Genomic DNA, 12,500 nt, shown 5'->3' with positions numbered 1-12,500 from the left:
CATTTGTAAATGTGGCTTAAGTGTACAATACTTTCAGCTCCGCCTTTATAATGTAAGAAAGCATGCTGATGTTTGCTGTTTTATACACAGTTATGGGAACTTGGTCAGATTTGTTGGATCAACGCTTTCACCCACAGAGTCACAGAAACCATGGAAGCTTTTTTGGGTAAAATAGAAACATAACACGAATAATGTATACAAAGCAGGACCAGGTGTAGGATTCAGCCAATAATCATTGATGCCTTTTTATAAAGCACTAAGAGCATGTATTGCATAACAATTTTTGATGTGTTTAGTGAAAAATTGCTTTTTTTTGCTACCAAAACAAAACTACAGACAAATATCTCCACATTAAAACATCTGTTATAAAATGTTTTTTTTAACATAATAAAAAGCTGTTCTGAATGAAAATAGGATATGAAGTTTTCAGATGTTTGCTTAAAAGCAATGGTAAGGTGGTGCAGTATCACAGCTCCAGGGTCACTGGTTCAATCCTGAGCTCAGGTTTCTGTCTGTGTGAGTTTATGTGCATGTTGTCCCTGTATCTGTGTGGGTTTCCTCCAGGTTGCTTCTAGGTGTGAATGTTCATGCATGGTGCCCTGAGATGGACTGCTGTCCCTTTCAGCTTGTATCCATGCCTCACTTCCAGGGTTTTTCAGGATATCCACCCTGACCAGGATAAAGTGATCCCTGGAGATTTTATCATGATATAATTTCACATTAAAATATAAAGTGATGTTATAGATTAACTGTAGTTGTGCTTCTGTTATAATAATTGAAATTAGCCTGGGGCAGGGGTGTCTAAAGTCAAATATTTCCTTTGGACAGATCAATGCCCTGTGGGCATTAATAATAATAATGATGATGATGATGATGATGATGATGATGATGATGATGATGATGATAATGATGCAATTTGGGTTTTTTTGGGGAGATTAATTGCAACTTGGTTTGTTTACATACATAAATGTTTTTTTTCTTTTTATATATTGATACTTTAAGCTGTGTTAAAGTATCATTAAGTTCACTCAGCACTCTTTTTACTGGTTTGGTTAGAAAATTTGGACAGAATTCGTAATGTGGTGATGAAACAAGGACACATGCACATGACTTCCTGTTGCATGGCCACATTTTATTCCAAAATCTGCATCTATATAAAGAGAATTCTTTTTCAGTCGGTAACCAAGAAGACAACTAGCAACCACAAACAGTAGTTAGTAGTGTTTAGCAGTAATTAACAGCATTTAGCAACAGTTACTAGTGAATAGCTTCGACTAGCAGTGTTTAACAACAGTTAGAAGCGATTAACAGGAGCAATCAATCTTGTACTTTGTGTAACACATCCGTGATAAATAGCCTTGTAATAATTTATTGATTTGTATTTTTGAACACTAATATTATTAATAGCAGGACTGTTAATCATTTTTTCTTTAATTTTGTCATCCTCTTGCTTTAAAACAGTAGGTTATCATGTTAAGCATACTAAATGCAATAAAAGTATTTTTATTATACTTGTACTAATGCTTTTCTGTTTAAAACAGTAGGTTATGATGTTTTTAAGCCGAATAAATGTTGATTTGTCAGTTGAAGATTTTGCTTTTCTCCACCAGGTTGATTTTTTTTCTTTAGGTAAAATGAACCCCAAATCCACAATGACTGCACTGTACATGTGATGATCTACACCCTGAAGTGATAGAATCCATGATTATGGAGAAATTCAGGCCTGCAGGACACATCTAAGCAGGGACAGGAAGCCCACCTCCTCCCTCGGCTACGGACTACTGAATTAGTTCTTATTAATAAATGATTAGGTAATTAATCTTACTGATTAATTATTAATTAGATTAGGTCTGTTTGACATAAATTCTGTGTGTTCTCTTCTGAAGGTTGTCAGTAATGAGAAGGGGTCAAAAGGATATGTTCATGTCCAGTTTGAGTCTGAGGAAGCAGCAAATAAAGCGATGAAGAAGCTCAATGGAAAACAACTGAACACCAGCAAAGTGTAAGCCAAGTGTAATTTACTTCTTTAAGGTTAACCAGCTTGCCTTCAAACGTCTGAGTTCTTAACAAATGCTTAACTCATTCAATTTGATGTTTATTAAAATCTTTATATTGTTGAAGTAAACGTTTTGCTTAACTGTATGAGGATTTTTCAGTGATTATTGTGATCTAAAAAAGCATGTGGATCACAAATCCATACTAGTTCATTCACAAGGTTCTGTAGGACATCTAGCCATCCTCCTGTGTGTGTGTGTGTGTGTTCTTCTCTTTGCCTTTGTTTTGTTGAATAATATATTGTGTGTGAGAGAGGTAGAAGAAGTGCTGTAAAGAAAGAATGCTTTAAAAATATATATACTTTAATTGTTTATTTTTATCGAGATGTAAAGTCGATACATTTTTAAGAAGAAAAATCTAAATCAAATCAATATTTGGTGTGACTACCCTACCAGCATCAATACTTACACTTTGTACACTTCAGGTGTACAGTCAGGTGTATGATTAATCAATTATACTAAACAGGTGCTAATGATCCTCAGTTTCATATGTAGGTTGAAACAGTCATTAACTGAAACAGCTGTGTAGGGGCTTAAAACATCTTATGACATGATGTTACTGTGCTTTATTATCTCTTATTAAGAGTTTAAATATAAACCTGTATCATAAGTCAAGCTGAAAACAGGATAGACATTTAGTGATGTCATCTAATTCAACACATTGTACATTTTGTTTTGGTTTTGCTGTTGATGCTTAAGAAGGAGATCTAATTGTGTACATCTGCTATATGTCAATGAAATTATCCTTTGCTTTATCTATAAAGCTTTATCAATAAAAACACACTTCCAAACTGAATTTAAACATTGCATTCATTTTTCTCAGCATTCTAAGTGAATATTGTTCATTCACATTTTATCTAAACACAATGCTTTCAAGTAGCAGAGAAGATTTGGAATCATCACAGTTGAAATATGATGTTTTCAAATTTTGCCACGAATAAGGGCTTACCACTAATAAACTCATTAACTTCTTTTATGTTCAACACTTATTTTTAATTTATTATTTATTTATGTATTTTATTATATATATATATATATATATATAACAGCTTCAACTCTTCTGGGAAGGCTGTCCACAAGGTTTAGGAGTGTGCTTATGGGAATTTTTGACCATTCTTCCAGAAGCGCATTTGTGAGGTCTGGCTCTCAGTCTCCTCTCTAATTCATCCCAAAGGTGTTCTATCGGGTTGAGGTCAGGACTCTGTGCAGGCCAATCAAGTTCATCCACACCAGACTCTGTCATCCATGTTTTTATGGACCTTGCTTTGTGCACTGGTGCACAGTCATGTTGGAAGAGGAAGGGGCCAGCTCCAAACTGTTCCCACAAAGTTGGGAGCATGGAATTGTCCAAAATGTCTTGGTATGCTGAAGCATTCAGAGTTCCTTTCACTGGAACTAAGGGGCCAAGCCCAGCTCCTGAAAAACAACCCCACACCATAATCCCCCCTCCACCAAACTTTACACTTGGCACAATGCAGTCAGACAAGTACCGTTCTCCTGGCAACCGCCAAACCCAGACTCGTCCATCAGATTGCCAGATGGAGAAGCGCGATTTGTCACTCCAGAGAACGCGTCTCCACTGCTCTATAGTCCAGTGGCGGCGTGCTTTACACCACTGCATCCAACGCTTTGCATTGCACTTGGTGATGTATGGCTTGGATGCAGCTGCTCGGCCATGGAAACCCATTCCATGAAGCTCTCTGCGCACTGTTCTTGAGATAATCTGAAGGCCACATGAAGTTTGGAGGTCTGTAGCGATTGACTCTGCAGAAAGTTGGCGACCTCTTCGCACTATGCGCCTCAGCATCGGCTGACCCCGCTCCGTCAGTTTACGTGGCCTACTACTTCGTGGCTGAGTTGCTGTTGTTCCCAAACACTTCCATGTTCTTATAATACAGCTGACAGTTGACTGTGGAATATTTAGGAGCGAGGAAATTTCACGACTGGATTTGTTGCACAGGTGGCATCCTATCACAGTTCCACGCTGGAATTCACTGAGCTCCTGAGAGCGACCCATTCTTTAACAAATGTTTGTAAAAAACAGTCTGCATGCCTAGGTGCTTGATTTTATACACCTGTGGCCATGGAAGTGATTGGAACACCTGATTCTGATTATTTGGATGGGTGAGCAAATACTTTTGGCAATATAGTATATATATATATATATATATATATATATATATATATATATATATTATAAAATACATAAATAAATGTATAAATGTAAAACGAGTAAAACAAATAAAAGTTTACTGTTTAATATTCCTTTTTTAAAGAATATTCCTGTTTAATATAACAGCAGTGCGGGAAATCTGATTGTCAAAAACTTGAATGAGTCCACTGGGAACGTGGCCCTTTTTAACACCTTATTCAAGTTTTGTCATTAATTAATTTAGTAATTAATCTTAGTAATTAATTATTAATTCAATTCAATTCAATTCATTCATTTCATTCATTGTCTCCCGCTTATCCGTAACTGGGTCATGGGGGCAGCAGTCTAAGCAGGGATGCCCAGACTTCCTTCTCCCTAGCCACTTTCTCCAGCTCTTCCGGGGGAATTCCAAGGCGTTCCCAGGTCAGCCGAGAGACATAGTCCCTCCAGCGTGTCCTGGGTCTTCCCTGGGGTCTCTTCCCGGTTGGGCATGCCCGGAACACCTCCCCTGGGAGACGTCCAGGAGGCATCCGAAACAGATGCCCAAGCAACCTCAACTGACCCCTTTCGATGTAGAGGAGCAGCGGCTCTACTCCGAGCTCCTCCTGGGTGACAGAGCTCCTTACCCTATCTCTAAGGGAACGCCCCGCCACCTTATGAAGAAAACTCATTTCGGCCGCCTGTATCCGGGATCTTGTCCTTTCGGTCATGACCCAAAGCTCATGACCATAAGTAAGAGTAGGAACGTAGATTGACTGGTAAATCGAGAGCTTCGCCTTTCGGCTCAGCTCCTTCACCACAACATATCAGTACATGGACCGCATTGCTGCTGCCGCTGCACCAATCTGTCTGTCAATCTCACGCTCCATCCTTCCCTCACTTGTAAACAAAACCCCGAGATACTTAAACTCCTCCACTTGAGGAAGGAACACCCCTCCAACCTGTAGGGGACAAACCACCTTTTTCCAGTCGAGAACCATGGCCATGGATTTGGAGGTGCTGATCCTCATCCCAGCCACTTCGCACTCGGCTGCAAACTGCCCCAGCACACGCTGTAAGTCCTGGCTCGAAGGAGCCAACAGGACAATGTCATCTGCAAAAAGCAGAGACGAAATCCTATGGTCCCCAAACCGGACTCCCTCCACCACCTGGCTGCGCCTAGAAATTCTGTCCATAAAAATAATGAACAGAACCGGTGACAAAGGACAGCCCTGCTGGAGTCCAACATGCACTGGGAACAGATCTGAATTACAGCCAGCATGCGAAACAAGATCCTGCTCCGGTCATACAGAGACCGAACAGCCCTTAACAGAGGGCCACGGACCCCATACTCCCAGAGCACCTCCCACAGGATGCCACAAGGGACTCGGTCGAATGCCTTCTCCAAGTCCACAAAACACATGTACCCTCAAGAACCCTGTGAAGGGTATAGAGCTGGTCCAGTGTCCCGCGACTAGGACGAAACCCGCATTGTTCCTCCTGAATCTGTGGTTTGACTAAAGGACGGACTCTCCTCTCCAGTACCCTGGAATAGACTTTCCCTGGGAGGCTGAGGAGTGTGATACCCCTATAGTTGGAACACACCCTCCGATCCCCCTTCTTAAAAAGAGGGACCACCACCCCGGTCGCCCAGTCCAGAGGCACTGTCCCTGACTGCCACGCTATGTTGCAGAGACGTGTCAGCCAAGACAGCCCCACAACATCCAGAGACTTAAGGTACTCAGGGTGAATCTCATCCACTCCCGGCGCCTTGCCACCAAGGAGCTGCTGGACTACCTCAGTGACTTCAGCTTGGGTAATGGATGAATCTACCTCTGAGTCCTCAGCCTCTGCTTCCTCTACGGACAGTGTGCTGGCAGAGAGCTGCTTACCCCGTTCTGAGGCACCGGATGGTCTGCCAGAATTTCCCCGGGGCCGACCGATAGTCCTTCTCCATGGCCTCCCCGAACTCCTCCCAGACCCGAGTTTTTGCTTCCACAACCACCTGGGCTGCAGCTCGCTTGGCCTGCCGGTACTCATCAGCTGCCTCCGGAGTCCCCCGAGCCAACCAGGCTCGATAGAACTCTTTCTTCAGCATCCCTTACTTCCAGTGTCCACCACTGGATTTGGGGATTGCCACCACGACAGGCACCAGAGACCTTATGGCCACAGCTCCTGGTAGCTGCGTCAACAATGGAGGAGGAGAACATGGTCCACTCAGACTCAATGTCCCCAACCTCCCTCGGAATCTTGTCGAAACTCTCCCGGAGGTGGGAGTTGAAGACCTCCCTAACAGAGGGTTCAGCCAGACGTTCCCAACAGACCCCCACAATACGTTTGGGTCTGCCAAGTCTGTCCGGCATCCTCCTCTGCAAGCGGATCCAACTCACCACCAGATGGTAATCAGTTGACAGCTCAGCCCCTCTCTTCACCCTAGTGTCCAAGACATATGGCCGAAGGTCAGATGACACGACCACAAAGTCAATCATTGACCTCCAGCCTAAGGTGTCCTGGTACCACGTGTACTGATGGGCACCCTTATGCTTGAACATGGTGTTCGTTATGGACAGACTGTGACTAGCACAGAAGTCCAATAACAGAACACCACTTGAGTTCAGATCAGGGGGGCCGTTCCTCCCAATCACGCCCCTCCAGGTAACACTGTCGTTACCCACATGGGCGTTGAAATCCCCCAGTATAACTATGGAGTCCCCAGTCGGGGCACCTTCCAGCACCCCTCGTAGGGTCTCCAAGAAGGTTGGGTACTCCACACTGCTGTTCGGTAGAGGTTTGTTTTGAAAATGGATGTCAGCAGGAGTCTCGCTCTAAATAAATGTTCATTTATTAAAATAAATGTTGTGTCCACACTATTTTTGAAGCCATGTTGCTGCTGCTGCTTTTCTTCCGGTGACCTCAACTCTGTTGACTTGCTCTCTCATTGGCTGGATGTCGTAGCTACTGTACAATTGACACCACGTGATGTCGAGTCAGCCGACCGTCCCACATATTTAACATGCCAGATATCTGGATTTTGTCTGCGAGGTGTCAGTGACGCATCAGTGAGCCTCTTTGATGCGTCGTTGAGTAATTCACACAAAGATTGCCGAGCGCTGATCACCCACTGATTTTCCCACGATCACAGACCGATCTGTCGGCGAGCTCGTTAATTTGCAAATCGGGCTTAAATCAGGCTTAAAATCCTGTAGTGTGAACTAGGCTTAAGTTGCGTTTTTCCTGTCTGCCAGTTTTGTTTATTAAAGACGATTTAATCACTCTCAGCCTCCTCGGGTGATCTTGTTACAATCCCTAATGAACAAACCTGTGGCAATGGTGACAACTCCCTGTGATGATATGAGGAAGAAACCTTGAAAGGAACCAGACTCAGAAGGGAACCTCATTCTCATTTGGGTGACACTGGACAGTAAATAATGTAACTGTAACTACTGTAATTAATGTCCTTTCAACAACAGCAATCAAGGGCCCATGAGGAACTATTAGGTCAATGTAGTTTTTGAATTCATTATAGGCACTAATTCCTTGCTGTCACAAGATGACAGATTAAATGGCAGATCTGTGACAGTGTGAAAGTCCCCAAGTGGCTCTATCCATGGCTGTCTCCTAGGTCATAGGCTGTCCACACAGATCCACCCACAACATCAGTGAGCATCAGGTGATGAGACTCTGACCAGTGGTAGAGGCAGTGGTCACGCTGGAAACTCAGAACACTAGGAGCTCTATATAGCTTTATTTTCATATCACTTTCATTTACACACATGATATATGTGGACCTGTATGATGTTTCATCACATTGCAGTCATCATCACTATGTAGCTGTGCAAACTCAGACATGCTATTTAGACTAAAGCTACTCTGCATTTCTCTTTCAGGACACCCTGAAGATGTTCTTCAATGACAGCACCAAAAATGAAAAGAGGAGGAAGAAGACAACAAATAACAAATAAAGACTGTATAGATTATTGTAGATATGTGGTCTGGATTGTTGTGATTTTAATTAATTAGTTTTATTAAAGAATTTAAAGAGAAAGCTGTAAACAGTAAGATTATTACCTGGGACTATTTTAAATGTTCAGTATTACCTGAGAAATATCTGATAAATAAACCATAACTGATTGTAGTTTATTTGTAGAGAAGAGGGAAAGTTAAATGTCTATGTGGAATACTTTCCTGAAGACCAACAACAAATTAATGTTTACAGGAATTTGTATTTAAATAATACATTATTAGTTCCCTGGTGGAGTTTTTTCTTTATTAGCCAGGAGTGTCCAAAATCTAGTTGATCAGATATTAACTGGTATGTGGTTTCTCTGAGAAACAGGTTGCAATATCTCTCACCTGATGGTGGCAGCGGACTGTGTTAACACACTCAGCTAAAATTCAAGATCCTTCACTCTGACATGTAGTCATGGCTAGACATGAAAAGCAGGAGGGGAGGAGAAGAGAGTACAGCATCTTCCATTTAGATTGTATTTAGAGGTTTAAAGGTTTTTGCCCCGACTGAGAGAGATAGACCAAGCTGTCCCTGATATTTTTAAGCATTTTTAAAGATATATTATTGAAGATGACAGAATTAATTTCTTGTACTACCTTAAACAAGTTCCAAGTGTTTAAGGTTGTGCTGGTTCTGAACATGATCTTATTGATCCTCTTTTCAGTCATTTTCCTGCAATCCTAAATCACTCAGGTGATTTAGGTGAATCTGCTGCAACCTCCATAGCAGATAAACAGCTGGTACCCGAGGAAGTACTGGAAAGATGGTGATGCTCTTAGGTTTGACCTACCCAGAACCAGAGACATGTATATAAGGAATCCAGAGGTTTAGGTTACCTTCAGTCAGATTTAATGACCATGTGGAAAAAGGCAACTGACAAATCAGAACCACAAGAGGGAGGCAAATATACCAAACCTTGCTATTTTTTCCCCCATGATATAATGTAAATAATGTATTCAAACCTCACACCCAGTGTTCTCAGCATCAGCTCCAGATCCAACAAAACACTGACCTTGATCAATAATTTACTGACTAAGAATTAATTGATCTAATAGCTAGGGGGTGGAGCAAAGAAAGGATGAGAAGACAAAAGAGAAATAGGGGGGAAAATAAAATGGTGCACAAGAAATGTGGACATTTGTTCCACTGTGACTTATTTTTGCAAGAGTTTCACAGACATCTGTAGTTCCTTATACTCAATATTAAGTATGCTCGGGAAAAACTTCTTTCTCCATGCTGTGAGTCTCTTCCGGACTAGTGCATTTGTATGTGAATTTGAAGAGTCGCATTGCTTCGCTTGGACTGAGCTTCTTTTCACATGTGAAAAATGGTAATGTGAATTTACAGTGTCGGAACTTCCCCCGGAAGTCCCCATCTGAGTGGACACATCACAAGGAGGTCCAGGGTCTTCTACAATTACAGTATCTCACAAAAGTGAGTACACCCCTCACATTTTGTAAATATTTTATTATACCTTTTCATGTGACAACACTGAAGAAATGACACTCTGCTACAATGTAAAGTAGTGAGTGTACAGCCTGTATAACTGTAAATTTGCTGTCCCCTCAAAATAACTCAACACACAGCCATTAATGTCTAAACTGTTGGCAACAAAAGTGAATACACCCCTAAGTGGAAATGTCCAAATTGGGCCCAAAGTGTCAATATTTTGTGTGGCCATTATTATTTTCCAGCATTGCCTTAACCCTCTTGGGCATGGAGTTCACCAGAGCTTCACAGGTTGCCACTGGAGTCCTCTTCCACTCCTCCATGATGACAACACAGAGCTGGTGGATGTTAGAGACCTTGCGCTCCCCCACCTTCTGTTTGAGGATGCCCCACAGATGCTCAATAGGGTTCAGGTGTGGAGACATGCTTGGCCAGTCCATCACCTTTACCCTCAGCTTCTATAGCAAGGCAGTGGTCGTTTAGGAGGTGTGTTTGGGGTCGTTATTATGTTGGAATACTGCCCTGCGGCCCAGTCTACGAAGGGAGGGGATCGTGCTCTGCTTCAGTATGTCACAGTACAGGTTGGCATTCATGGTTCCCTGTAAAACCGCTGTATGGTCTTGCCCGTCATGCTGCAGCTCAGTTTCAAGGTCTTGGCAATCTTCTTATAGCCTAGGCCATCTTTATGTAGAGCAACAATTCTTTTTTTCAGATCCTCAGAGAGTTCTTTGCCATGAGGTGCCAAGTTGAACTTCCAGTGACCAGTATTTAACCAGTCACCAAATTTAACACACCTGCTCCCCATTCACACCTGAGACCTTGTAACACTAATGAGTCACATGACACCGGGGATGGTAAATGGCTAATTGGGCCCAATTTGGACATTTCCACTTAGGGGTGTATTCACTTTTGTTGCCAACAGTTTAGACATTAATGGCTATGTGTTGAGTTATTTTGAGGAGACAGCAAATTCACACTGTTATACAGGCTGTTGTAACATTCCAACATGAATGCGAACCCTCTCCGAAATACTAATTACTCACGTGACTCCCTGATTGTTTTCCCACGGACATAAATACCCCACACACGCATTGATTTACGCGAAGTATCGTCCTCACGTCACCTACTGAGCGTTATTCTGTGTTTGAGATTGAATTTGTGTATGATCCTTGCCTGTTTTCCACGACTGATTCCTGCCTTGTCTATGATATTGATTTCCATGTATGACCCTGCCTGTTTCTCTGACTACGTGCTTCGTTTTGTGGTTTTGGTTTTGTTTTCTCGTCCAAGTGGTTTTTCCGGTTTTGACTCACGTTTGTTTTTTGACTTCGATTTAGCCTGTGTGTTCATTAATAAAGATCCGCTTATGGATTCGACTCCTGCAGCACCCGGCTCATCCTTACAGCTGTACACTCACTACTTTACATTGTAGCAGAGTCTCATTTCTTCAGTGTTGTCACATGAAAAGATATAATCAAATATTTACAAAAATGTGAGGGGTGTACTCACTTTTGTGAATAATTGAAACCTCCATGAGCTTTTATGGAAATTTCTGATTCTCTGATCTCCCAATATTTTTGGCCTTTGTTTAAAAAAAAAAAACCTGCACATATATAAACACCTACTTCCTCAATCTTTGCACAGAAGTCTCATGGAATATTCTTGAAGTTTTATTTTTATCATCTCTATTTTTAAATTTCTACTCTTTAGCTCATGCTCTACTTTGCTCTGCAAGTATATTGCTTATTTATGCATGGTGCTGTGGTCTTCTGCAGCTGGGGTTAGCACTCTTTGTATTTACATATCTGTTTATCTCGTGCACATCCTCAATCAGACTGGTTTCTGCAACAGTAGATGTGGTATTACATGTAGTAGCCCTGGGTGTTCTCTCTGTGTAAAGTACTGAGTCCTAATTTTTTGATAATAACTCATATCTGATTTACTCTTCATAATAAACCACCTATTTTCCTACACTACTCTTCAACTGTGGTGATTTATTTTCATACATTTTAATGCTTCTTGTGGTCTGTATTTAGGTTTAGCGGTTAGAACAGGAAGCCAACACAGTTTCAAAATGTGGGCTTTAAGTTGTCTTAGATGCATCTTAGATGCAACACCCACATAATCACAAGCCTAGGCAAGAAGTGCTACAAGTATAAAAAATAAACTTTGTAGTTAAAGTTAAAACAAGAATAAACAATAATGAAATAATTGGGGCAAGTGGTTAAAAGAAAAATGGGTGAACTTTTAAAACTATAGAAATACCTGAGACACAAGTGGGACATTTTTGACACTCTAAATCCATTGTCTTTTTTGTATTGGATTGGATTTTGCTTGTTTGGATATGCCATGACAGTACCTGAAGTCATCATGCCATACCAGTCCAGTCTCTGAGAAAAAAAGGTTAAAATATAATATTTGTGACGATGTCAAATTGTTAAACAAGATTTACAAATTAAATTGAATTAAATTGAATCGTGAATGTGAAGATTAATGTAATGCCCAGATATCATTAGTTATATTAAAATGGGAGAGCTTTGTAGTTGTTTTAATAATAAATTATCTATAATAAACTCTTTGAGCTAATAATCCTAACACACCTCATCACATCAGCAGCCAACAATGTTGTGAAATAACAGACAAGTTGAAATGTTCAACAACATGGCATCAGTAATTCAGTATAGAAACATGGAAACCTCCTTTGGGTTGATTGCTATTCACAAGATTCTAAATCCAACAACACCGACATTTCTATATTTTGATTTTTTTCCAGGGTTTTCAGCATAGATACATATATTTGGAGCACTGAAACATACAAATAAATATTGTAAATAAATAGTGTTACATCCCTTTTCCT

The 12,500-nt window shown here is 41.2% G+C and overlaps 1 protein-coding gene across 1 annotated transcript in view; it reads left to right on the top strand.

The window, feature by feature from the left end:
- Positions 1–8,221, top strand: part of LOC131365618 (uncharacterized) — a 12,093-nt gene extending 3,872 nt beyond the window's left edge. Inside the window, exons 7-9 of the transcript XR_009206717.1 lie at positions 1,611–1,811; positions 1,887–2,002; positions 8,073–8,221. The gene's annotated coding sequence lies outside the window, so the exon portion shown is untranslated. The remainder of the gene's footprint in view (positions 1–1,610; positions 1,812–1,886; positions 2,003–8,072) is intronic.
- Positions 8,222–12,500: the final 4,279 nt, after the last annotated feature.

Source organism: Hemibagrus wyckioides, linkage group LG15 (assembly GCF_019097595.1).
Source record: "Hemibagrus wyckioides isolate EC202008001 linkage group LG15, SWU_Hwy_1.0, whole genome shotgun sequence".
Taxonomy (NCBI): Eukaryota; Metazoa; Chordata; class Actinopteri; order Siluriformes; family Bagridae; genus Hemibagrus; species Hemibagrus wyckioides.
Note: the sequence above shows the minus strand (reverse complement) of the source record. Positions and strands in the feature narration are given on the sequence as shown.